Here is a 26,939-nt window from a genome sequence, read left to right on the forward strand (position 1 = left end):
GGATGGGTTTCTCATCTTTGCTTAGTATATCACAGACATTCAAAATTTTTTGCTGTGTATCCATCTTCAAAGGTCAGAAATACAAAAAGTCGTGAAAACGAACGCAGAGTAAATAATGCAGATTTTGAGTAAACCAGTCCATCAATCTTACTTAAACATGCTACTATAGCTTATTGGTCTCAAGTCTAATTCTTAGACCTTAGCAAAGCTAAAAAATTATCTCTTCACTTTAGCCTTCAACTAGGATTAACTTTATTCTTTCTACATTTGCTTTGCACTTCTTCACTAATGCAACTCTTTAATTTATGCACTCTGTATTTTTGCCCTATGTTTTATTTTATTAAACATTTTCCATAAAGCACTTGGTACTGAGATTCTTTGTTGTGAAACACTTTGAGCTGTAATTCTTGCATGAAAAGCACTATACAAATTAAGGTTACTATTATTATTAATGTATATATAAAACTGCTCAGAATAGGGTAATGAACTGTCTGCAGGTGTGTTGTGGAGAGTTGTATTTTATGGAGAGTTGTGGAGACTTAGTATGTTGTTAGATGAAAATATTGTATTTATGGTTCAGCATTTTACTGTATTTAACCTATTTCTGTTCTTGATGTTTTTGTCACCTGGTCTTTGTCTCAAATTGTTTTTCTTTCTTTCTTTAAAAAAATAAAAAAACAGGCTGCTGAAACAGTTTAGTAAATTGTCAATACATTTTAAAGAACTAAATTCTTGAAGAGGAAAAAACACAGGGAAGGAGCGCATACCAACATTGCTGAAGTGCTGACAATGGAGGCAAAAGTGGCAGGAGATTAAAACAGTGAAAGTCACGCACTCATAGCCAAGATGTCTTATCTTGGCTATGATGTCTTGAATAATTGAATTCTAAAATCTGCAATCAAGTGGCAACAGAGTTTCTGCAGGTTACAACAGTTAGAGATCTCCCTTACGCAACAAAAATATATTTCTCAATATATTATGTGGTAACATATTTGTGAAATGTAGATAGTAATATATCATGATGTATTGTAAAACAATATATTATATCTGTAAGTGATATATTGTGGCATACATGAAAATAATGCAATTATTGCCGTTTTCATATTTTGAATAAATGCATTGTTATATTATTTTATATATATATATATATCCCACATTATATGAGATAATATATTGGAATACACAGTAAATATATGTAAAAATATATGCAAAATTATATGAGATAATAAAGCTCAATGTACAAGAAAATATAATCAGATATATATGGGAACATATATGTCTCAAATATGTTGAAAAATATATATTATTATATACGATTTATATTAAATAATATATCTAATTATACATTGTAGACACGTGCATGCTTTCATTCCACCTTTCACTCCACTGCCTGCCTGCCAATATATTGCAATATATCCCACATTATATGAGATTATATATTGAAATACAGTGAATATATGTAAAAATATATGTACAATTATATGAGGTAATAAACCGAAAAATGTACAGATGTAAATGGGAACATATATGTCTCAAATATGTGTGTGTGTGTGTGTGTGTGTGTGTGTGTGTGTGTGTGTGTGTGTGTGTGTGTGTGTGTGTGTGTGTGTGACCAGCCATGAGAAAACCAGCAACAAGTGCAAACAGCAAACCAGCAAACAGTGCTGCTCATTGCATCTCATTTATATAAGTCCAACCCCCTAACCATTTTTCAAAATTTTGTAGGAGTTTGAACACGGTTATCAAATGGAAATAGAAAATCCATCCATTATCTATACCGCCTATCCCTTTCAGGGTTGCGTGGGGCTGGAGCCTATCCCAGCTACAATGGGCGAGAGGCGGGGTACACCCTGAGCCGGTCGCCAGCCGATTGCAGGGCAACATGCAGGGACAAACAAACATTCACACTCACACTCACACCTACGGACAATTTAGAGTCATCAGTTAACCTAATGAGCATGTTTTTGGTCTGTGGGAGGAAGCTGGAGTACCCAGAGAGAACCCACGCATGCACGGGAAGAACATGCATACTTCACACAGAAAGGCCCCGCCTGACACCGGGGATCAAACCGGCAACCTGCGCCACCGTGCAGCCCGAAATAGAAAAATCTTTTGTTACAAAAAGCCCCTGAATAAAAATGAAAAACAAGAAAGGTAATATGCTTAAGAGTTAGAAGGAGCAAATGTAGATACTTATTTCTAATATTAAATAAAATAAATTCTGTCACTCTGTGGTGCAGTGGGATGGATCAGTCTGTTGCTGAATGAGCTGAATGAGTCAAGTCAAGTCAACTTTATTGTCAATGCTGCTATATGTACAGGACATTAACAGAGGCCCGCACTTGATGATCATAAACTCCATGAGGGGTGAACAGTGTCTACAAATCACCACAGTGCCTTGACACCAAGCATCCCTGATGCGGCAGTGTTTGCCGTAGCATGTTAGCCGGTCCAGCTGGATGGCAGAGTCCGGAATGCTGTTACTGAGCCATGTTTCCATAAAAACGAAAACACAGCACTCTCTCACGGTCTGCTGGGTCGATCTCAGAGGGTGTATATAGTCCAGTTTGTTGGCCTTTGGTAACGAAGACTATAGTGAACCTGCTGCGCTCTGGAGGCTTTACCCCGTGTATCTCAGATGCCCTACTTGTGATCTACAATGAAGCCCAGAGACCTGCTCCTGCTGCTGTTCCTCTCCTTGTCAGAGAGGCGTGTCCATGTGAGCACAATATCACACACAGAAATATCTTTATCAAACTTTTCCAGCGTTATTTCATTGTGTAAATGCATTTATAATGATCATAAAAATATGTAGATTATTTTAACATTAAGAAAACTTGCGATATAAAATTTCGGGTTTATTTCGGGCTCGGGCCTGCAAATCAAGTTAATTGATCGGGCTCGGGCCGGGTCGGGCTTTAATACCCGCGGGCCTGGGTCGGGTCGGGCTGGATTTTTTTAGGGTCGATCTTACCTCTACTTCACATTATGCCAACCGACATCATCGGTCAGAGTGGGAGAGAGCCTAAAAACAGTCCAGATTTTTTCTCTTTCCACACTCCTCCCAGTCACAATTTACATTCTACACGCATGATTTTTTTCCACATTTGTAAACAAATGCGTTGTGTCTCTCACATTGTGCTCAAAAAATCAGAGAGACTTACAGAATTTGAATTAGCAGCCTCTAAGTGCGGCCACGTCTGTCTCTGCTCCTCACTGACTCCAATACAAAGATTTTCTGAGAGAAGCAGAACGGACCCCTGTTTTAAACTCACGTCTCCAAAATATTTTCTGTAGAAACACCAAAATCACACCAATTGTTCAGAAAAGTCCTGACAGCGATGATGGTCTGTGTTGTATTCTGATAGGAGCTACTGTATTGTCAGCATAAGCCCAAATGTGAGAGCAGTGCAGAGGCAGAAAATGGCTCTTTTTCTCCACGTTTCTGTCTGCCCCTGTCTGTCTGCCTGGGGGGCCCCTATTGTCAATGGCAACTACTTCAAGTTGCCGTGGCAACCTCTAAGCCTCAGTACCTCTCTGAGCACTCCTCTCCCACTCCCATACACACAAACACTCATCTGTAGCTTCATGCGATTACAGATACAGATACAGTGTGGATCTGATCACGTGACTTTTCACATGACATATACACACACACACACACACACACACACACACACACACACACACACACAGGTAACATACATCATAAGATCATCACTGCCCTCTCACGTAACTCAGTGTTTCTCAATTCCGGTCCTCGGGCCCCCCTGCCCTGCATGTTTTAAATGTTTCCTGCTCCAACACACCTGATTCAAATGATCAGCTTGTCATCAAGCTCTGCAGTGGCTTGATAACGAGCCACTTTTCTTATCTCACTTACTATTACTGGTGAGTTTGAAATGTTAGTAATGTTATGAGGGATGTTGACCTGTTAGCATTAGCCACAATGCTAACAGTGGCTAATGCTTACATGAGGTCCTACATATGAACCTGTTGGGGCATACAGGTTTGACTTTTGATATCAGGTTTTTGTGCTAATATGATAATGATTAGCATGCTAATACTAACATGCTAACCTACAGTAAAATGATTCTTAAATGCATTCGAATGGTGTTTGAGATCTTTTTAATGTGTTATTTGACATGCTTATGTTAGCTTAGCATTAATTGTTTGAAATCTCTAAAGAATCTCATCAAAATGTACACACTCCGGCAGTAGCCCCCGTGGCCCTTTCAAAATTTCCCCAGGGGAAATTGTCTAGTAGTTATTATTATTATTATTATTATTATTAGTAGTAGTAGTAGTAGTAGTAGTAGTAGTATTATCAATAGTACTCATTTAATTGTTCACTGTACTATGGTATGCTCATACAATACTGATTTTTAGCTTCTTCTGAGCTACATTGCTTTACTGTACTGTTCTAATATACCACATTTAGCCTGATATTAAACTTCATGTGCCATACTGTATTATACCATATCATATTATATAAATATGTATGTTCATAAACATATACCTATATATAATATTTTATTGTCCCTTGTATTTTATTATCCACATAGACAACAGTATAATTATGTAGTCATATTATATGATACTTGTAGACTGTTATAGCTGAGGGTATTATATTCCTTACACATACTGCACTTTGACTGTTACTGAATTTGCTGCCACAAATTGCATCACTATGCCACTGAATATGGTATTGCATTATTAATAAAGTACAAGTACACTTGTTGTGGGTACTGTATGTTTACTGTTATTGCCTGTAATTTTGCGTTTTGAGTTGTTGAATCGTTCTTCTGTAGTTTCTATGTTATTCTTATTTGATGCATATTTGATTAGTTATTACCTTTAAGTTTCTTTGTTTATCTGCACTTATTCTGTCCTTGTGCTGCTCTAACACCAAAATTCAAGGATCAATACAGGATCAATGAAGGATTATCCTGTCTTAAATGCACACATATGGCAAAATGCAGTAACAGCGTAAGTTTATTTTGTCATTCATGGCATTGTTGAGGTTTTGTCAGACATAAGGGGAAGAATACTGTAAAACAGACGTGTGGTGGCCCTTACAGTATTGTAATGTTTCAGAGTAAATCCAAAAGAAGGACACAGACACATAAGATGAAGTTAGACATGCTTATTGAAGGATAGCAGGGTTTTGATAGAGTGATGTCGATGGTTGGGGAAGTCAGAGGCTCAGGAGCTAGGATGGATGGCGTTGGCAGGCTGGAGAAGCACAAGGGTTAGCAGGCAGGTGGACAAGCAGTTTGGAGATAATATACATGAGCTGAAACAACCATCTGATCCAGCTAGAGGGGGAGAGAAGGAGTGGCACACAAATACCAAGCCCACAAACACAGACGGACAGAAAGAGAAGTTCAGGAGAAGACACAGGGGAAAAGGGAAACACGAGGGGAAAATACTGGGCACTGACAAGACCGTGACGGAGTGCTCAATGCACTGCAACTGAAGAAAACACACATGAATAAATAAACCACAAGCAAATTAAGAAAACAGTCTCGCCAATTTGACAACACATGTACAGCATTCTTTAAAAAATGTGGTTGTGTTTTCTGTATTTGTAGCACCTTTGTGTATTTGGTTGTGCTTTCTCTTAAATTGCAGTGCCTTGATTTTTTTGGGTCCAGCATATATTGCGCTCTGTTTGTTTTGTATTTGGTAACTGCATAGGTGGATGTGTTTACATGATATCACATTTGTCGCTTCAGGTAACAATAATGTTGTAGGCTGCACAAAGAGAGTTTGCACAGATCCTCACAGACAGACATGCAGGTTTTGTCAGGCTGAACATCATGGTCCCATTTCTCACAGATATTTCAGTTACCTAATTTCTACTGACCAAGGTGAAGACATGGTGTGTTGTTTTCATTCAAATAACAGATGCTATTGTGTTGCCTAATGGAAAGTGTAAGATACAGTGTTATTAAAGCTTCACCCATAGTCTCAAGTCAGGATATCTCAGCCTCCGCTGCCTTCAATTTCATTCTCTTTTTTAATCTTTCTCTTATCAGCGCCCAAGTTTATGGAAGTGTTATGCTAACTTGCTGGGGTACCCCTTTAACTCTACATTAACACGAGGAACATCACAGAACAAAGACAATTTCTTCCCTGTAAGGAGGAATATCTTTGTTAGCAGGAACAGAGTGTTCACTTGTGTCTAATATCCAAAAGCAGTCCCACAGGAGGCTGAAGTGACACTTCCCATTACGTTCAAAGAACTGCTCACAAGTGTCAGAGGGAGGAAATAGGAAAAAGCTGAGCACTGGAGGAAATACATAGTGCTTCTATTTGATTATAGTTAAATCTTCTTTCAAAATAAAAGTCAGTGATCTTCCCCCAGAAAATTGTTAATTTCACAGTTTTGTTGCATTCTAGACAGTATATGCATTCATATTGTTGCCAAATTGTGGATTCGGAGGGGCAGGTGAAAGGGAGCAAAAACACATTGCTCAACAAAAGTCGATTCAGCAGGATCATTTTGTGTAGAACAGAAACTTGAATTTATTAAACATGAAAGCCACTCTCGAAATAGATGAGAAGGAAAAAGTTCTTAGCTGAACTATTTTGTTAGGATTTGCCATATTTTTTCAGGGGTGCTTTCAGACATACTGACAAGACTAAAAAGGCAATTCATCTTCTGATTGAACTGCTGAATTCTGACTTCTGACAGCTAAATTGAGTTAACAATTAACAAATGGTCCTGTCTGATAGATAAGAGCTAGGATAAATACCAGTACATGATGTTCTGATTTATGGATTCAAATTGCTATTGATTGAGGAGCGCATCGAGGCCATCACCAACTCAGCCAAAAAAGAGAGCCCCACCAACCAGCAATGCCTCCCTCCCTGATGACCTCAACAACTTCTATGCTCCCTTCAACAGGGACAACAAACAACCAGCCATCAAAACTGCTCCCCACCCAAATGAACAGCCCCTAACACTCTCCACCTACAACGTTCTGCACTCAGCAGGGTGAACATCCATAAGGCTTCTGGCCCTGACGGCCGAGGCAGCAGTCCCCACCTGCCTCAAGGCCACCACCATCGTGCTGGTATCAAAGCAGTCAGCTGCAGTGGGCCTTAATGACTTCCGCCCCGTCGCACTCACCCCCATCATCACCAAGTGCTTCGAGAGGCTGGTCTTGGCCCACATCAAATGCTGTCGTCCCCCCACATTGGACCCCCATCAGTTTGCCTACTGCCAAACAGGTCGACGGAGGTTGCCATCTCTACGGCACTGCACTACACCCTGATGCACCTGAACAACAACAACAACAGACCACTGTTGGTCAGACTAGACAACCACACCTCCGCCACCCTGACTCTGAACACCAGCATCCCACAGGGCTGTGCACTGAGCACTCTCCTCTAATCACTCTTCAGCCACGACTACGTGCCTGTGCATGTCTCCAACTCCATCATCAAGTTCACAGACGACACCACGGTGATAGGTCTGATCAACTACAATGACGAGTCAGCCTACAGGGATGAGATTCAGCAGCTGGTGATGTGGTGTGCTGACAACAACCTGACCCCCAATACCAAGAAGACCAAGGAGCTCATTGTGGACTACAGGAAAACCAAAGGCTGCAGTCACACACCCATTCACATCGACGAGGCTGAGATTGAATGTGTCTCCAGCTTCAAGTTCCTGGGTGTCCACATCTGTGAGGACCTCTCCTGGACCCTTAACTCCTGCACCTTGATAAAGAAAGCTCAAGAGCGCCTCTACTTCCTGAGGAGATTGAGGAAAGTTAACCTGGCTGGTCAGATCATAGTCAACTTCTACTTCAGCCAGCTGCACAGCCTCTGAGCGGAAGGTCCTGCATTGGGTGGTGAAAACCGCCCAGTATATCACCGGTGCCCTGCTAACTGCCATCGAGGACCTCCAGAGGGTGGTGTCTAAGAAGGGCACGCAGCATCAGCAGTGATATGGAGCTAAATCAGGGTCAAATGTTCTGTACTTGAAAAAATAAAATTTGAAACTGAAATTTCAAGTTTTGATCTTGAATTTTGAAAAATACATCAACTTATTCAAAATAAAAATAAATGTACAAAAAGTTTTTTCAGGTTAAAAATAATTATGATCAACTCTGGTAATTCTTTTGAATAATCATTTTTTTACACTTTCAAATCTTTTTTCAGTTTCAGATCTTTCTTTCAGATCTTGCTTTTTCAGTTTCAGATCTTGCTTTTTCAGTTTCAGACTTTTGACCCTGATTTAACGTAAAGGGCGTGGCATCAACTGAGAGGGGAGTGGAATCATGACAGACAGCTTAACCAAAAGGCTACAGACCTTCCCCTATCATGTTGCCTTCATGGAACGTAGGATCTAAAACAATTCAGCTACGCCACATGATTGGCAGTGAATAAACTGCTGTCAGTGACAAACTTCCATTTGCATGGCCAAAACTGTTTTAATTTCCAAGGCTGTTTAGATGTGAGATGGGGAAGCCGTTTTAGACAGTACTGAGGACCAACTGTAGTACAGGAGCGACAAAATCACATCAGATTGTGCACAGACGCCCACACTGTAAGTGCTGAAATGTCCGATTTCCACGTAGCACTGTGAATGCCTCGCAGTGCCCGCTGGCAATGGCGTCCGGACCTGCTGGCTCACCTGCTGGACCCAGCACGCAGGTGAGAAAAGAAAGGTTGGGAAAGCGTGATAAATATCAAAATGAGGTTGTTTTGGTCGATTTGGTGAGGTCGTTTTGTGGATTTTGTTCTGTAGCCAGTGTTCATTTACATTTAACATAGCAACTGTTGCTAGGGTTCTTGTTTGTTAGCATCAAGCTTATTTCTTCTTTTGTTTATTATATATTTTTCTGCCTGTTGTTTATTCCAGGAGAGATTGCCAGTTGATGTGCGGTACCTAAAGTTAGTCGTCAACCAGGAGATGGTCCTTTTAAGGTCACTGTCCTGCCAGGTTGAGGTGCCACAGGATGTGATTGATCCATTAACTGAACTGACAACTCTTGTCAATATGGAGGACAACTCAAACCTGACCCCCAGTCAGGTGCCTATGTTGTTGCAAGGAGAAATGGGATGGCCGAAATATGACGTGTCTCCACAACAACTATAGAGCCTGATAGAAATGTCTCTACCAGTGTCATCTATTGCAAAAGTTCTCTGTGTATCTGAGAGCACAGTAAAAAGGCGCATGCATGATAATAACCTTTCCATAAAGCAGTTCTACAGTAACATTACAGATGATGAACTGGACAATTTGGTGAGGTCAGTGAAAGGCAGGGCACCACACATGGGACTAAGAATGATGAAAGAAATCCTGCAGGGCATGGGCCACCGTATCCAGTGGAAGAGAGTGTCTACCTCCATGCATCGTGTAGACCCTGTTGGAGTACTCTCACACATGACAGGGATTGGGTGTGTTGCAAGAAGGACATATTCTGTTCCAGGTCCTCTGCACTTGATTCATGTCAATACAAATCATAAACTTGTCAGGTATGGTTTACATTTGATGTAAGCTATTCAGATCTACAGTAATTAATGCAGGAAGATGCTTTTAAAAGTAATATGTCTCCTGATTCCTTCTGACATATCCAACTTTTTTTTTTTTTTAAATAAATGCACTTTAAATGTAAATAAATGTAGATATTGATTTATACTGGTTTTCATTTTCAAAGATATGGCCTTGTTATTTTCGGAGGGATCGATGGATTCTCACGAAAGGTAATTCCTTTTCACACAGATCCATTTTACCTATATTTGTATCATAACCTATATAACCTAGCTAAAATGTCTGGTGTGAGCTTACATAATATTACAGGTCAAATGTTATTCATTTCCACTGAATGATATCTCCTCCTCCAGATAATGTACCTGAGTGCTGCAACCAATAACAAAGCATCCACTGCACTTGATTTCTTCTTAGAGGCAGTGCAAAAGTATGGCTTTCCATTAAGGTAAGAACAAAAAATAGGTGTGGCTCACAGTAGTGAGCTGTGATTTGTGCATTAGCTGTAAGTTACAGATGTGTAATGATTGTAATGTGTAGGATTTAAAACATTTTTTTTTAAATAAATACTTAAATATATTCCTTTCTGTTCTCTTTAGAGTGTGAGGTGACCAAGGAGTAGAGAATGTGGGCATAGCACGATGCATGTTCACTATTAGAGGCTGTGGAAGGGGAAGTTTCATGTCAGGAAAGAGTGTGCACAATCAAAGGTGTGTTTTAAAAAAAAAAAAAAATCAATAGAATTGATCATGTCAGATGTTGCCTTCTGTACTCATACTTTGTGAAAATTCAGATGTACTGTATTGTAAAAACTTGTGGGTATTTCGGTGTTTTCTTTTAACAGAATTGAGCGTTTGTGGCGAGATGTTTGGATGTCAGTGTCAAACATCTACTACGAGGTTCTTCACAGCCTTGAAGATGAAGGCCTACTTGATCCCTCTGACAGCATCCACATGTTCTGTGCACAGCATGTGTTTCTTCCACATCTGCAGAGGGATCTCAATGTCTTCAGGGTGGGTTGGGATAACCACCCTCTAAGAACCGAACAAAATCTGTCCCCACAACAACTGTGGACAGTGGGGCTCCTCCAGAATCCTGTCGATGATCCAGACCTGGCAGAGGTACCATTTAAAAAAAATGTTTTTAAAGCAACAGGTTCTGACTGTTACAGTATTGGCCAGAATAACAATGTTCACACCATTTCATTTGAAAGTTTTTAGACAATTGCAATGGGAAGATGATACTTTAAACTATTAAAATGATATATACTGTATGCATAACGGTAGTTTCTCACAAACATGAGTATACCCCTCCCATTTCAGGAACCACCTACTGTAGTTTCTCAAGGTAAAACAATAAGATGTTTGTACATCTTATCGTTTATCTTGTGTTTCATGTATTCTTGGATGATGGGAGTGGAACTCTGTACAAGCCCTCCAGGCTTCGTTCCATCCATGCACTGTTTTTTAACTTGTGCTAAACAAATTAATCAAATCAAAATACTATAGAAATGAGACGTGGATATAACTCATAGTCAGTGTACAGCTTGTATAGCAGTATAGATTTACTATCCACTGAAATTAACTCACAGTACAGCCATTATTGTCTAAATAGCTGGCAGCACAACATAATGACCGATCTGATGCAACGTGTGGCAAATCTGAGCACCAAAGTACCAAATTTAACAGCTGTAATCCATGATACACACATGTGTATGGTCCAGTTAAGCAGACTGAGACAAAGTGGGTGAAAGCCACACCTTGTATGTCAGTTTCTTAAGTCAGTATTCCACCTTTATGCAGACACTTACTGTCCAGGGCTTGTTTGAGTTTGCATTATATTTGTTCACAGATCATACACCAACACATCTGGATAAAATCATATATAGACAAGTTGTTTGTTAAAATTGAAATATTTCATTGGTTCAGTTTATTTTATCAGCCATTTATGTACTATTTATGTATGTAACCAGATGCGTTTCCTCCTACAAGAGCAACAATATAATAATAATCTGAAGAAATAAGGGAGTTGTCCCAGTTAATAACAAAACTAATACCAATGCAATGTGCAGGGTGATTTGACAGTTGGACTGTTTGGATACCTTTATAGTTTTACCTTGTTTTCTGGGTCCATCTTGTTTTTAATCACCTTTTTTTAAAAAATAATAATACAGGAAATCGAGGATCTTGACTTCAATCCAGGCAGTGAGCCAAATGCAACCAGTTCTGGAGTGATTGTTCCACCCATCGTATGTCCTCTCCAGGAGCAAGATATGGCAAGACTATGGGCCACCATTGATGTTACTGAACCATCGGAGTCCCATGGCAGAGACATTTATTTGACTACACTGAACTATGTTCAAAATTGTGTCACCTAAATGAAAACGTGCAATGTTGAACACCAGATGAACACCAACAAATTTCTGACATGTATTTTAAGTTTATTTGTTGAAAACAATATAATGTTTTTTATGTTTACTACACTAGTCAACACTGTGTTTCTTTAATGAAAAATTTACACTACCAAAACTGAATAGTAAAACAGTAGTAACTGCTGTGCCTACTGAACATTTATGTTGTCTTGTAACCTTGAAAACAGATTAAACGTTGCTGAATTCTTGGCCAAGCAGGAAAGCCTCCTTCAGCACCTCTTTGAACTGATCATAGGACCTCATGTGTCTCACAGGTATTTCAATAGTCTTGGCACATGCTGAAACCAAAGGGTAACAGACCTTGTGATTCCCAAAACTGGTATGCCAGTCATGGTTGAACTTGATGGTTACCACTTAAATGCAGTGCAATTCATGAATTTAAAGTGAATTAGACAGTGTTACTCTGAGCCACAAAGGCACAGCTAATCAAAAAATGTGTATGATTGCATGTTTTGATTTAATTAACTCTCCATTAAATACAGGAGTTACAGATTGTATAGTTATTTATTACCAGCAAGTCATTTTACTTAGAATGTAGATGACTGATCTTTGTTTATTTTTTTTTTTTATATATATATGCTTACTGATAATTATGGCCTTGCCCAAGAAATAAATGAAAGAGCTGGCCTCTGACTTAAAACCTATTACCATCAAGATTCGTCAGGGAAAATAAAACCATAACATGTTTAGCGTCAGTTTGAGACTATTCCCGTTATGTTTCGTAGCATTTTGACTCTTCAGTCTTCACAAATAGTTGGTGTGTGCCGAGGACATGGGTCTGAGCACATTGTTTTTGACTGCATGTGTTTCTGAAACGATACGTAATAGAAGCTGCTTGTCTGTTTTCTCTAACTGTTTAGCCGAGACTCAGAGCTTTCCAACGAGCTGTCACTCATGCTGATGGGGCTCTCTGATTGGCTGTACAGCCCGATGGGGCATCACAGCGTCATGACGCTCACAGAAGGTGCATTCAAGTGTACCTGAATTTAGTCATTTCATGGTAAAAACGATGCAGACTAAATACACAGTCAAGGAAGAAAGGAAAAACACCCTGAGTGTCAGAGTATCATTTGGTTACAGTGTGTACAGTGTGGAGTTTCCAGATGTATTTTTTGAAGCTCCGCCTGACCTCTCCATGATGGATACACTGGAAAATGGTCATACTTTGTGCTATCCTCTTCAAATTTGCAGGATGTGTTCACAGAGAATGTGGCTACAGATCTATGATGCCCTGTACCCCCACACATCAAGCCACAGATAGCTGTTTACACTGACACATGATTTTTTAGTTTAGGCGGTCAGTTTTTACTGAATGTAAAGGCTGACTGCTGTCTCCCTTTATCACTTTGAGTGTTTTTGAGACTTTCAAAAGATTCCTTGGGGAGTTTTCTTTCTATCAAGGCCTCATTCATGCATTTTGGCTGAGTAGTTCAGCAGCTAGAGCCCTTCACATTTGGGTATGTCATTTTAGGCGTTTTTGCAGCGAAGCCTAAGTGGAGTGGAAAAGGTTAATATTAGTGTAACTACAAGTGGCGGTTGACAATTTTCTTAAGACTAAAATCAGTCATAAATTGCAATCTCTTGTCACCAAACCCGCTTATTTGACAGTTTATGAAATCAGATTTGCAAAAAATAAAAATCTATATACCTTCAACTTCATAAAGGAAGTCCTGAACAAAGTTCAGAATGTCCAGCTCGACATGATGCCTGGTTGTCCCTTTCTCACTCATTTGAGGGCCAATGGCTGACATTACAAACTCTGCATTGACCTATGATGACATAAAATGCAGATGTAAATTATTCCACCCCTCCCATTGTTAAATATCATAGCAAGTACATGTTTCTTGTTCAGAATAATACATGGTCACATTTTAATCACCTTGACATCATCTTCTTTCAAGACAAACAGGGGCCGGCAGATATCTTGGTACTGTCTGATCAGTGAAAGAATGCCATACAGCTGCAGGCCTTCCATGAGCTGTTCCAAGATTGGCTTTAACTTCAGCACTGAATGCAGTATGATGGCCCTACAAGAGAGAAAATTGAGGGGAATCCTGCAAAACCTTACCCATGCATTTTATGACAAAAACAGAAACACATGTCCTAGCATACCGAAAAATGGGCTCCTTGTTGTCAACTGTGACATGTCCAGTGTATCCACAGTTGATGATTTGATCAGTTAGGTCATGAATCGACTGTTCAGTCGACATCCTAACCTGGAAAAAAATATATAATAAGTTATGGCAAGGCAAGGCAAATTTATTTGTATAGCCCATTTTTACAAACAGTTTGTCTAAAAGGGCTTTACATGGCATCATAACAATATCCTTTGCCCTTAGACCCTCACATCCACTGAGGAAAAACTCCATAGAAAACCCAGGGAAAAAAATTGGAGAAACCTCAGGGTGAGCAACAGAGGAGGGATCCCACACCCAGGACGGGCAGACGTGCAATAGATGTTGTATATAGACAAGAAAACAGTCCACAACACAGAATATGCAAAACATGGAATGGTTTACAAATTATCAATTATTCAAGAACATTTCTGTATCACAATACCACATAAAAAATTGATTGGACAAGGAATGTTTTTTTCATCAACCCAAAAATTTCTATTGTGTGGAGGTCATACCTGATCAATTAACCCACGCAACTGGACATCAGCTACATCACTGTCGAGGACTGTTGGGATCTGCCCACTGCAGAGATAGCTGTATGTCCATGGGCTGAAAAAGGCTGGGGCTGGGCCACCTTGTGCCAAACTAACAGCCAAAATCTCTCCAACAGTCCTATATACAGAAATAGATTATTATGTATTACTTGCATTAGAAAACATTAAACAAAAAAGTATGTGCATTGAAATAAACACACTTGTAGAGGCCACTCTCATAATCTGTGAGGGAGTATCGGGGGCTCTTGTGATTCTTCGGTCCCTCAAAGAAGCGCAACTCAACTCCTGCCACCATTTCTGCACACATAAATACAAACAGCATTTACTGTGGTGCTCAAGGGCCTTCATGGTTAAGTAGTATTTTATTATGCAAGGAGAGGACACTGGAGCAGACGGTCAGTTTTTTGCTGTTTATTAAGGTGTGACTGCTGACGTTTCGACCCAAGTCTTCTTCAGAACAACTTTCAACTTACTGCTCTGAATATTCAGTTTTTCTATGTAGATTAAATGTATGAAATTCCCTGTCTTGTTTTAGTGTCACTTCTTTTATGTAGGTGAGTTGTTTTCTGTTTTAAACAGAAGTTCAGTGTCCTGTCTTCCTGCGTTCACCCTCTTGTGATAAGTTGATGTGTCTCACCTACTCTATGTTGATTACACCACCTGTGTCTTGTTCCCTTGTACCTCAGTGTTCTCCCTTTGTCAAATCATTTGCTTTCTGTCTCCTGTTGTCCCTGCTATGTCCTAGCATTGTGTTTCATGCCCACATACCTGGTTATAAGTGAGTTCCTATGTTTTTTAGTCTCCTGTGTTGAGCTTTCTTATTAGGGCCCGAGCAGCGACCGCTGCGAAGCCCTCTTGTATCTGAAGGAATTTTTTCATGTTTCTTTCTTTCTTTCTTTCTTTCTTTCTTTCTTTCTTTCTTTCTTTCTTTCTTTCTTTCTTTCTTTCTTTCTTTCAGCCCCAAAGTAAATCACATTTTAGAGGGCCTAAACATACTCAAAAACTCATGAAACTTTGCACATTCACTAATCCTGGCGAAAAATTTGATATTTTAATGACCTGACGTGGCAAAATGGCTCAGCCACGCCACCTAAAGAGTAGCCCCGGTGGCAGGTTTCAGCTAGATGTACGAAATTCAGTAGGTTCATATATCATGTCCAGAGGAACAAAAAAGTCTCTTACAGGTATAGAATAAACCCAACAGGAAGTCTCAGTTTCAATTAGCTTCCATTTTATGGCGATTTCCAGGTGTCGTACTAACAAACTCCTCCTAGAGATTTAATCCGATTGACTTCATATTTGGTCCGTAGCATCTTAAGACCTCAGTGACTAAAAGTTGCTCAAAGATTTAGCTTCCGCCAAAAGGTTTGGGCGTGGCGAATTTTGATGTTTTGCCATGAAACATCAGGTTGTAATAACTCCCCTGTTCACAGTTCAATCTGTCCCAAACTTCACTTATTTGATAAGTGTCCTGGCCTGAAGAAAATTTAAAATAGAAAGGAAATGGCATTCTACCAATCTGGAAGAATTTCGGTCCGCCTGGCAAGACAGTCTTAAAATATACAGGAAAGCCCTCCGCAGTGCCAGGGCAGCCTATTACTCTGCACTAATAGAGGAAAATAAGAACAATCCCAGGTTTCTCTTCAGCACTGTAGCCAGGCTGACAGAGAGCCATAATTCTATTGAACCATGTATTCCTTTAGCTCTGAACAGTAATGACTTCATGAGCTTCTTTAATGATAAAATTCTAACTATTAGAGACAGAATTCATCGACTCCTGCCGTTAACAGGTACTGTTTTGTCTTCAAACGCAGAAATCGTAGAAACTGTTACTCAGTCTGTCGCAGTCTTAGACTGTTTTACTCCTGTTGACCTTCACCAACTAATTTCAATAATTTCATCATCAAAATCATCTACCTGTATTTTAGATCCTATCCCGACTAAGCTGTTTAAAGAAGTATTACCTCTAATTGACTCTACAGTTTTAGACATGATCAATCTCTCTTTATCAACAGGCTACGTACCACAGTCCTTTAAAGTAGCTGTGATAAAACCGCTACTGAAAAAGCCTACTCTTGATCCAGGGGTTTTAGCCAACCATAGACCGATATCCAACCTTCCCTTTCTCTCAAAAACTCTTGAGAAAGCAGTTGCCAATCAGCTGTGCGACTTTCTAAACAATAATAGTTTATTCGAGGATTTCCAGTCAGGATTTAGAGTGCATCATAGCACAGAGACAGCACTGGTTAAAGTTACAAATGACCTTCTAATTGCATCTGATAAAGGATTTGTCTCTGTACTAGTCTTACTGGATCTTAGTGCTGCATTTGACACCATTGACCATGGCATCCTATTGCAGACACTGGAACATTTCATTGGCATTAAGGGAACTGCGCTAAGCTGGTTTAAATCCTACTTGTCAGATCGCTCTCAGTTTGTACGCGTTAATGACGACTCCTCTGTGCTCACTAAAGTCAGCTATGGAGTTCCGCAGGGTTCTGTGCTTGGACCAATTCTATTCACCTTACATATGCTTCCTTTAGGTAAGATTATCAGGAAGCACTCAATAAATTTTCATTGCTATGCAGATGATACCCAGCTATATTTATCAATGAAACCCGAAGAAACCAGTCAGTTAACTAGACTACAAGCATGTCTTCATGACATAAAGACCTGGATGACCTGCAATTTTCTGATGCTAAACTCGGACAAAACTGAAGTTATAGTAGTAGGCCCTAAACATCTTAGAAAGTCACTTTCTGATGACATAGCAGTTATGGATGGCATTGCGCTGGCCTCCAGCACCACTGTAAAGAATCTGGGAGTTATCTTTGACCAAGACATGTCCTTTCACTCCCATGTAAAACAAATTTCCAGGACTGCCTTTTTTTACCTACGTAATATCGCAAAAATCAGGCATATTTTGTCTCAAAATGATGCAGAAAAACTAGTTCATGCATTCGTAACTTCCAAGCTGGATTATTGCAATTCTTTACTATCAGGCTGCCCAAATTCGTTGCTGAATATTCTCCAGTTGCTCCAGAACGCTGCAGCACGTGTTCTGACAAAAACCAGGAAGCGAGATCATATTTCTCCAATACTTGCCACTTTGCACTGGCTCCCTGTAAAGTTTAGAATAGAGTTTAAAATTCTCCTCCTTACTTACAAAGCCATAAATGGCCAGGCACCTTCTTATCTTAAAGAGCTCATAGTACCTTATTGCCCTACTTGAACACTGCGTTCCCAGAATGCAGGTCTACTTATGGTTCCTAAAGTCTCAAAAAGCAGAACAGGAGTCAGAGCATTTAGCTATCAAGCTCCTCTCCTGTGGAACCATCTTCCAGTCTTTGTCCGGGAGGCAGACACTGTCTCTACATTTAAGAGTAGGCTTAAAACTTTCCTTTTTGATAAAGCTTATAGTTAGGGCTGGCTCAGGCTTGTCCTGGACCAGCCCCTAGTTATGCTGCTATAGGATTAGACTGTCAGGGGACATCCAAAGATACACCGAGCTCCTCTGTCCTTCTGTCCCTCTCCATCCGCACGCTCTCATGTCCTACCACGGCGTGTTACTAACTTAGCTCCTTCCCCGGAGTCTCTGTGCTTTGTCGTCTTGCAGGTTCCCATGGACAGTGGCTGAATCTGGATTGTGGATTTCAGCTGCATCTCCTGCCTTGGCCCTGCCTGACATCCACTGCAACTGCTACTGCTGTTATTACATCCACTGTCACTGTTACTGTGACTGCATGTCTGTCTCTCTGTCTCTCTCTCTCTCTCTCTGACTGCATTTCTGTCTGTCTGTCTGTCTGTCTGTCTGTCTGTCTGTCTGTCTGTCTGTCTGTGTCTGTCTCACTCTCCCTCTCTTGCTCTTCCTCTCTCACCCAACCGGTCGAGGCAGATGGCCGCCCACCCAGAGTCTGGTTCTGCTCGAGGTTTCTGCCTGTTAAAAGGAAGTTTTTCCTTGCCACTGTCGCCAAGTGCTTGCTCATGGGGGAATTGTTGGTTTCTTTGTAGATAAAAGAGCTTGGTCTGTACCAGCTCTATATGGAAAGTGTCCTGAGACAACTTCTGTTGTGATTTGGCGCTATACAAATAAAATTGAATTGAATTGAATTGAATTGAAGTGACCTACAGGGCAATTAAGAGTCACACTGATTGCGCCACTTAGTGGCAACAGGAAGTAAGCCTGTTGTAGCACTTCTGTTGCATTTTGAAGACATTTTTATTTACCTTATTTACCTCTACCTCTTAACAAATATTTTGTAGACATGTTCTGTCTGCCCTTGGGTCCACATTCTCCCCAACCTCACATTAGCTGCCCTTCTAGGGTGGTATGACATACATAATAAGCTGAAATCAGAAATGTTTCAGTGGCCTGACTTTCCACACGCTTTATAGTATTTATATATGCTTATTATGTTGTTGTTTTTATGTTTGTTTTTATTTTACCTGTGAGGAATTATTTGCGCAGAGCCCCTGTATCCACCCCTGCCTCTCCAAAGAAAGTTACTTTTAGGGTGGCAGACGGTGAATTTTTCTTTTGCCTTTGCCACTGCAGAAGGCCTCTCTCCAGAATATTTTTTCGAGATATTTGAATGTTGAACCATTTCTCGGTGTCCACTCTTTGAGAAATGGTATCCAATACATCATCAACACTGCCAAATGAAACACATACAGTAATGGATGTAAACTACAATAAAAACTCAAACTAGAATGTTGATCCTTGTAGGATGAAGAAATGTACATCTTTTGACAACAAAATATTTACCTTTTCAACTGCTGTAGTCCATTGTCCTCGCCCATGGCACACGAGGTCTCAGTTAGCTTGAATTCTTCGTCTTTTCTTAAAGGGAGACAAATATTTGTACTAATAGAAAATAAAACCAAGGGCTGTATCTAACATACAGGTGCATCTCAATAAATTAAAATATCCTGGAAAAGTGGAAAAGTTTATTTATGTCAGTAAATTCAATATAAAAAGTTAAACTAATACATCACATATATATCTATTACACAGAATGAAACAATTCATGCCTTTATTTAATTGCTTCTATATTCTTTATAATGTTTATGGTTTACATTTAAAGGGGACCTATTATGCTCATTTCAGGGGCTTTTCCTGTGATAGTGGACCCCTGTGGGGCACTATTGAAAGTTTTGATTAATAAAAATCTCCATACTTATCGCATACAAGCTGTCTGTGTACTCATCCACTTTTCTTTCCTCTAAAATGCTCCGATTCATAGTGCGTTCTAAGATGGAATTTCTGAGTTCCAAGTCAGAATTTTCAACTAGAACGCACCAATTCCATTGCACAGTGATGCCTGTCACACTTCCCAGGAAGTTTTGTTTGTAAAAAAAACGGTAGTTACGGTAGTTACCATAAAAGGACTTCCGCCAAAGTTGTGATATCACAACACCACAGTGACTCTGCCACAGCCTGATAAGTGAAGGGAGGTGAGGTGACGACTTAAATGTTACATGACACAAAGTATTATTTCAGAGGGCCAATGCACTTCTTATCGCATGTGTTTACAGACTCCAGTGTCATGATGCACTGAAAAAAACTTGTTATGGTCCGAGTCTCCGTTGCAAGTGCAGTAATATTTAGAACGTAATCAGGCAATTTGACCAGAAGGTCTTTATGGGTGTCCATTATCACTTTTTAATGGACACCCCGCAACAAATCAGAATCAAGTATTCACCCAGACCATGGTATAATTCATGATATTCTAATTTATTGAGATGCACCTGTACACAATTAAGATTAACATTAATGTCCACTGTCTCAAATACCTTTCTCCACACCTGCTGGCATGCACCTCCAAGAAGTTGGTGAGAACTTCAACTGGCATATAGGACATGCAAATAAATGATAAAAAATTTTAAAAAGTTTGAATGTTAGCAATTATTCCATTTAAAGAAATCCATGAAGGGATTTTACAAGGCAGTACAATCAAGTACTGTACCTCTTCAATTGCGTCACAGTGCAAGGAGGGCCCTGTCTCGGAGACAATCTCAACCTCACTTATCTAACATATAAAAAAGAGAAAAGTCAGCATTTTAAATAAGTAGCACTTTCACAATGCATCTCATATATTTCCATATTTACCTCAATATCCCCTGGTGCCGTGTCTGAGTCAGACATCATGCATCCCTGAACATGCAGGGCCAAAATCTGCAATGGAAACATCACTTTGCACACTTGGCACTGAGCTTTTGGCATGGTTCTGAACTCAACTGCGTCTGGAGGTAGCGGGCTAAGGTCAAATCATGCTGTAACGGCACAATGTAAAGGATGTTCTTTCCTGTCCCTGTAACTGTTCGAATAAGCGTGCCCGTGTAGCCATCAGAGTCTGGAGGAACCATGACCAGTTTTCTTTTTCCCTGACCACCTGTAATGAGACATTGTTTAGATAATTTCACTTGTTTCTTTGGGCAAGTATTATAAATAGCAGTGAATTACAACTGATGTTATATGTCATATTTTCTATACCTGTAGCCTTGTATAAAAGCCATCCACCTGTCAGCCCCTGCATCTTTGGATACTCATTCTCTAGTAGTCTGAAGAACTAAAAGAGCAGCAACACAGGGACCAGTTGATGTCTACATGCTTGTAGAAAAGCCTAACAGTAGAAAAGCCTAACCCTATCATAAAGTGGTATGTTTTAAATATAGACATTTGGGTGGAGTTCTTAACTAAGGCAAGGCAAGTTTATTTTTATAGACCCTCAACCAGTATCAACCAGGACTGGCAGACGTGCAATAGATGTTGTATATAGACAAGAAACCATGTTCTTAATGTGTAATACTTCTTCATGGCTCATTTCCCAGGACATGGTGAGATGTCTTTTTCCAAGTCCTGCCTGGGCAAGTTCCATCTCCTCAGATGAGGTTGGGGTCATCTCTGAATTAACATTTAACAGGTATACATAGAAACTGAAAGGCTTCCAGGTTTTTTTAGATGCGGTGGCACAGGTCTTTTGGCATCTTTCGCTTTCCAAGGTAAGTTCTTCTTGCGAAAAACCCAGGAAAAGATCTGCATGATAAAAAATAATAATTGTTTAAACCATATAACATTAAGTAGTGAAATTACCTTAAAATTAACATGCAGGATAAAATTCATATCTATAACCTGGCCATCTCCTGATCTACAGATGAGGATTCCTCCCTTCCTTCCTGCTCTTGCTGTCCCTGTGTGAGGTTCTGTGTGAGCATATTTAAAAGTCTTTGTGCAGCTGCAACTGCCAGGTTATCGTTGACACTCTGGCAAACACAGAATGTAACAATACACATGAATACATTAAATGGCGAAAGCTCAAACTTTTCCACTGCAGGCTACTGCAGTCTTTTTCAGCACCCCATGCATTCCTGCAACCACAAAACAGCAGCACCTTTATTCATCCATCCATCCATTTTCTATGCCGCTTATCCCTTTCGGGGTCGCGGGGGGCCGGGGCCTATCTCGGCTGTCGATGGGCGGGAGGCGGGGTACACCCTGGACCGGTCGCCAGCCGATCGCAGGGCACCATTCACACACACTCCCACTCACACTCACACTCACACCTAGGGGCAATTTAGAGTCACCAATCAACCTAATAGCATGTTTTTTGGAGGGAAGCCGGAGTGCATGTTTTTTGGAGGGAAGCCGGAGAGAACTCACACATGCACGGGAAGAACATTCAAATTTCACACAGAAAGGCCTGCAACCTTCTTGCCATGCGCACTACCTGCTGCGCCACCGTGCAGCCCCACCTTAATTCAAATTAACAGTATTATCTGTGTTTTTCACGCAGTGCATAGGCTAACGTTACTATCTACCTATTGCACTGGCAGCTACTCGATGCTAACGTTAGCCCTATGCTTAACCTCCAGCTATGACAATTCACCACTTAAAAGATGTCAGAAACATTGTATGTTGTTACAAAACGACCTCATTTTGATATTTATCACGCTTTCCCAACCTTTCTTTTCTCACCTGTGTGCTGGGTCCAGCAGGTGAGCCAGCAGGTCCGGACGCCATTGCCAGCGGGCACTGCGAGGCATTCACAGTGCTACGTGGAAATCGGACATTTCAGCACTTACAGTGTGGGCGTCTGTGCACAATCTGATGTGATTTTGTCGCTCCTGTACTACAGTTGGTCCTCAGTACTGTCTAAAACGGCTTCCCCATCTCACATCTAAACAGCCTTGGAAATTAAAACAGTTTTGGCCATGCAAATGGAAGTTTGTCACTGACAGCAGTTTATTCACTGCCAATCATGTGGCGTAGCTGAATTGTTTTAGATCCTACGTTCCATGAAGGCAACATGATAGGGGAAGGTCTGTAGCCTTTTGGTTAAGCTGTCTGTCATGATTCCACTCCCCTCTCAGTTGATGCCACGCCCTTTACGTTAAATCAGGGTCAAAAGTCTGAAACTGAAAAAGCAAGATCTGAAACTGAAAAAGCAAGATCTGAAAGAAAGATCTGAAACTGAAAAAAGATTTGAAAGTGTAAAAAAATGATTTATTCAAAAGAATTACCAGAGTTGATCATAATTATTTTTAACCTGAAAAAACTTTTTGTACATTTATTTTTATTTTGAATAAGTTGATGTATTTTTCAAAATTCAAGATCAAAACTTGAAATTTCAGTTTCAAATTTTATTTTTTCAAGTACAAAACATCTGACCCTGATTTAGCTCCATACAGTGACAGCTCCCACCCCATCCATGGACTGTTTGTCCCCCAACCATCTGGTAGGAGTTTCAGGAGCCTACATTCCCGCACCAGCAGGCACAGGAACAACTTTTTACCCAGAGCTGCTACCCTGCTGAACTCTGTCCACCAGCAGCTCCCCCTCCAACCCCCACTATCCTCCTATTGACACTGACACACCCTCTTACCACCTCATGGCCCCCCCGCTAACCCTCTACCACCCTCCCACTGACATTGTCACTCCCCTCTTCCACCCCTAGAGACTACAACACATGTACAACACATGCACATTACAACTCAGCCCATGTCATACTGCATATACTGCACACTGCACATATTACATTATATTTTATACACAATGTATACCTCATCTGTTCACTTAAAGTTTTTACTTTGACTGCACTGCCACTTACTACCTGTTGCATGTCACCTGTTTGCATACTGTGTTGCATATTTCACATTTCAACTGTTGCACACGTTTTTATGGTTTCATGGAAATTGCTTGCACTACCTGCACCTACCTCAACTGTTTATACCTCATGCCACTTGCACTAATGCATGTATTTATATTTTGGATATTATGACTATTTGCACTTCTGGTTCAATGCTAAACTGCATTTTGTTGTCTCTGTGTTGCACTCTGATGATGACAATAAAGTTGAATCTTATCTAATCTAATTTTCAGATTTGTAGTATTCACCTCTTGGGACAGTGATATGGTCACATTATTGGCGAGCCTAATTAATCTAACCTAACCTGATGCATTAAAATTGTATTTTTTATGAACATTTTGTCATAGATGTGAAATTGAAGAGCAGAGTGAGGCAACACTACATACATGATGGTTTTTTGATTTCCGGGTGGATTGTGTATGCACCTCCACTAACTAAAGCCACCAAAGCTGTTTGCTTTGGGCTGTAGAAAAAAAGCCTGATGTTCAGAAGCTGTCAATCCTGGCCTGTGTATTTTAATAAGATTAGTTCATATTTTGAACGTGAACCTGAAATTCTTACCATTTCTTACTCATTGAACCATTAAGGTTTACTCACAGTTTGATCGAATTAAACACTATATATGTTGGCCTCCAGGTTTCAGTGTAGGGCCTGATTTTGATCAAGGTGAAGGCTCTGTTACAAGCTCACTTGATTAGACCGATCGATACAGTCAGTAAATCCACACAAACACCAGGCTTTTCAGCTGAGGAATATGACAGTCTAGTCCAGGAATTGCACAGCTGCGTTATAGCATGTCAAACATGCTGCCAAGCCTTTATTATATTTGTTATACCAACATGGAATTATTGAAATTCTTGTCACAATCACATTTAAGTGATTGTGACAAGAAATCAGATAACGTGATTTGTCTGAAGGCAACACACACACACACACACACACACACACACACACACACACACACACACACACCTAATCATATGACATAGTTGCTCATTTGGCTTTAAGACAGTGAATGCTTAGGATTAAGTAACAGAGAAGATGAATAATAAGAATTCCCATTACAGTGATCATGAAAATGTATCATAATCAAGTTGTAATAAACCAGAGTCAAATGCCTTGTATACATACACATACTTGGCCAACAAAGCAGATTGTGATTTCGATTCTGATAATGTTATTGATCGTCAGGGGACAATGCTCTTTCCTTTCCTCTTCACCCACATCAGACCTCAAACACAACAGCTTCCACATCCAGAAGTTCTCCGATGATACAGCCATTGTTGGACCTGTATCACAGGGGAACGGACTGGAATACAGGGAGGTCATAATCAAATTTGTAGACTGGTGTGGACTGAACCACTTGCACATACAATTACGATTACAATTAGTCATTTTGGTAGACGCTTTTATCCAAAACGATGTACACATGAATTCACTCACCGACTGCCACAGCATCGAAGGCAGTTTTGGGGGGGTTCAGTATCCTGCCCAAGGATACTTCAGCATGTGGCCTGCCGAGGCCAGGGATCGAACCACCAACCTCCTGATCGGTGGACGACCACTCTACCTCCTGAGCACAGCCACCTTAAACACCAGCAAGAAGGAGGATGGTGATTGATTTCTGAAAGAAGGTAACGTAGACTACATCAGTGAAAATCCAGGGTTTGGACATTGAGACCGTGGGAGAACACAAATACTTAGGTGTTCACCTTAACCAAAAACTGGACTGGACAAACAACAGAGATTGCCTGTAAAGAAAGGCCCAAAGTCGTCTGCACCTGCTCAGAAGACTGAGGTCCTTTGGAGTATGAAGGACACAACATTTTCTGACTCTGTGGTGGCATCCGCAGCTTTCCACGGAGTGGTCAGATGGGGATGTGGAAGCTTAGAGAGGGACAGAAAAACACTAAACAATCTGGTCAGGAGAGCTGGCTCCATCCTGGACTGCTCTCTGGATACTGTTGAGGAGGTGGGTGAGAGGAGGATGTTAGGCAGGTTGACATTGATTATGGACAACCCATCCCACCCCCTGCATGAGACAGAGGGGTTTAAGCAGCTCTTTCAGTAGCAGACTACTGCATGCATTGTGTAAAGAAGAACACAACTGAAGGTCATTTATCCTAACAGCTTTCAGACTGTTTAATGCCAGTTTCATGTAATGTAGCACTGTGCTGATGCTGTTTTACCATTTCTACATCAAAAACCCATTGTTTGTTTTTTTGCACTACTGTTATCAGTGCTAATATACTATATATATATATAGTGCAATTGTTGGCTGTGTGTCAGAGGAGAATGAGCAGGAGTACAGGGGGGTCATCACGGACAACGTGGACTGGTGTCAGCAGAACCGCCTGATCCTAAACACCAGCAAGCTCAGGGAGATGGTTATTGATTTCCGAAGGAAATCTTCCCCTCACACACTGGTGAACATCCAGGGCTCGGTCATTGACATGGTGGACTCATTTAAGTGCCTGGGTGTTCACCTCAACAATAAACTGGACTGGACAGACAATACTAATGCCTTGTACAGGAAGGTCCAGAGTCGCCTACACCTGCTGAGGAGACTGAGGTCCTTTGGTGTGTGCAGGGCTCTACTCCGGACACTGTGGTGGCCTCTGCAGTGTTTTATGCCATAGTGTGCTGGGGAGGGGGCAGCACGAGACAGGGTCCTGGGCTACCCACTGGACTTCATAGAGGAGGTGGCGGACAAAAGGATCTTAGCCAAGCTGACATCCATCATGGATAACTCCCACCCTACCTGTACCACACTGTGAGGACCCTGAGTAGCTCCTTCAGCACAAGACTTTTACATCCCCAGTGCAGGAATGAGCGCTTCCTACCCACGGCTGTTGTAAATTACTGTAGGTAACACTTTTTTTGTCTTCTTGTCCTCTGATTTCTTGCACTCTGTCTTGTTGCTGTGAATTTCCCCCATTGTGGGATAAATAAAGTCTATCTTATCTTATCTTATCTTATCTTATCTTATCTTATCTTATCTTATCTTATCTTAATAAGATAAGATGCTGCCAGCACAGTGGTATTTTCGAGCAGCACAGGCAGGCGCACGGCACACTTGGTATTTTGGTAAACCGAGGCGTACAGAGGTGTGCCAGGATGGGCGCTGCGGCGCAGTAGGGGGGAGGTGTCGGCGTAATGAGCCGGCGCATTGGGATTTTCGAC

The 26,939-nt window shown here is 40.8% G+C and overlaps 1 pseudogene; it reads right to left on the reverse strand.

Annotated features, from left to right (window-relative positions):
- Positions 1 to 12,107: 12,107 nt before the first annotated feature.
- LOC139331751 (G2/M phase-specific E3 ubiquitin-protein ligase-like) lies at positions 12,108 to 22,630 on the reverse strand (annotated as a pseudogene).
- Positions 22,631 to 26,939: the final 4,309 nt, after the last annotated feature.

The sequence above is a fragment of the Chaetodon trifascialis genome, chromosome 5 (genome assembly GCF_039877785.1).
Source record: "Chaetodon trifascialis isolate fChaTrf1 chromosome 5, fChaTrf1.hap1, whole genome shotgun sequence".
NCBI classification, from domain to species: domain Eukaryota; kingdom Metazoa; phylum Chordata; class Actinopteri; order Chaetodontiformes; family Chaetodontidae; genus Chaetodon; species Chaetodon trifascialis.